The 2,048-nt window shown below is 36.7% G+C and overlaps 1 non-coding gene across 1 annotated transcript; it reads right to left on the reverse strand.

The window, feature by feature from the left end:
* Positions 1 to 490: 490 nt before the first annotated feature.
* LOC125998350 (U6 spliceosomal RNA) lies at positions 491 to 598 on the reverse strand. Its single transcript, XR_007491940.1, has one exon. It is a non-coding gene; the product is annotated as a U6 spliceosomal RNA (small nuclear RNA).
* Between the last annotated feature and the right edge of the window lie 1,450 nt (positions 599 to 2,048).

A 2,048-nucleotide genomic window follows, 5' to 3' on the forward strand; every position in this document is an offset into this window, starting at 1 on the left:
TTTCAAATTATATTTTGAACTTAAGTGCATAGGCATTTGGAGAAGAATGTGAAGAGTGCTACAAGTCCATAAGGTAAAGACACAGGCAATTGCATAGGAAATAGAGTCAACTTGTAAAGACAGAGCAAGGGCAATAAGTGCTGGAGTCTTGTTGCCAGAAAAAACTCATGAGATGATTTTTGTATACCTTGATCATTTTCAGTAGGCACTAGTTTCTAAAACTAGTTTACTGTACCAAGGATCAAAGTTTTTGTTGTTTTTTTTTTTTTTTGGTTTTTGGGTTTTGTTTTGTTTTGTTTGATTTTTGGGTCACACCTGGCAGTGCTCAGGGGTTACTCCTGGCTCTGTGCTTAGAAATCACACCTGGCAGGCACAGGGACCATATGGGATGCCAGGATTCAAACCACCATCCTTCTGGATGTAAGGCAAATGCCTTGCCTCCAGGCTACCTCTCTGGCCCAGGATCAAAGATTTTGACAATATATTTTTTTTAAATATGGAACACTTCACAAATTTCTGTGTCATCCTTGCACAGGGGCCATGCTAATCTTCTCTGTATCATTCCAATTTTTAGTATATGTGCTGCTGAAGAGAGCATGACAATTTTTTTAATATTTTATTTAAACACCTTGATTACAAACATGATTGTGGTTGGGTTTCTGTCGTGTAAAGAACACCCCCATCACCAGTGCATCATTCCCATCACCAATGTCCCAATTCTCCCTCCCAACCCCACCCTACCAGTACTCTACACAGGCTTTCTATTTCCCTCATACATTCTCATTGTTAGGATAGCTCTCAATATAGTTATTTCTCTAACTAAGCTCATCACTTTTTGTGAGCTGGAACTTCCAGTCCTCCTCTCTCAATTTTTATGTCCAGTCATTTACATCTAAATTTAGTAGAAAATGAAAACCTTGGAATAGTTTACTAAATAGAAAATAACTTGATTTATCTATATTGGGGGCATACTTGGCAGTGATCAGTAATTTTTCCTGGCTCTGTGCTCAGGAATGATTCATAGTGATCTCGGGGAACCATATGGAATGCCAGGGATTGCCCCACCTGCTATACTATAGTTCTGGTACCATAACTTTAGGAGTATTTTAGATTGCTTGTTTCTTAAATTTTAACTTTTTGGTGTTTGAGCCACACCTGGTGGTACTCAAGAGACCTTGTGGTGCCAGAGATAGATTGATTATTACCTTTTGTAAGAAGGGTAAACCTAAACTTCTTGTAGGCTATGTAAATGCTCCAGTCTATGGTGTGCTCTCTGGCCCAGCAACTTTCAGGTAAAAATATTTTTATGTAGTTATAACATTAGAGATATTTGAAGCTACTGAGAAGAAGCATGAAGAACAAAGGGAGTAAATGTCATTTGGGGCCATTTATTGTAAAACAGGACTTTTATGAATCTGTCCAATTTCTCTTTAAAACTTTTCTTAATGATTTATTCACTGCTACTTGGAGTGAAATAAGATTTTCCAAATTAAAATGAATGAAAGAACTGTCCCATGAAATGTAAGTGAAGACAACTCTCGCTGTTCTATTTAATACAAGGAGACACATTTTGATGAATGATGGACATTTGCAGAAGATAAGGCTCAGAGAAAGAAGTACCATTTATTTCATTACTGTGAGGAAGTAGATAGTTCTTTTTTAAGAACTTGCATAAATACAATGAAAAATATTAATTAATTTTCTTTAGTTAAAATGACATTTAATTTAAAATTTGATTTTACTGGTTGGAGTCTACAAATGCTACTCAATAATAGAAACATTTACCATCTATGTTTCTTTTATGATTGGTTATTATGAGAATCCTGATTATGACTGAAAACCCTTTTGTAAGAAGGGTAAGATATCGCAAAGTGACTCCCCAAAATGCTGATATCTGCCTTCAATCTTCAAACAAGCTGGCTCTATCAGAGTTCCTTGGAGCGTGTTGTGCAGAGTTTGAGAATGTAAGGGGCACCTGTGAGCCCAAATATTCTTACATTGACCAAAGTCAACAAGACCATGATCCAAGAAGCTCCCACTCACTGAAT

This window comes from Suncus etruscus, chromosome 20 (genome assembly GCF_024139225.1).
Source record: "Suncus etruscus isolate mSunEtr1 chromosome 20, mSunEtr1.pri.cur, whole genome shotgun sequence".
Lineage (NCBI taxonomy): Eukaryota > Metazoa > Chordata > Mammalia > Eulipotyphla > Soricidae > Suncus > Suncus etruscus.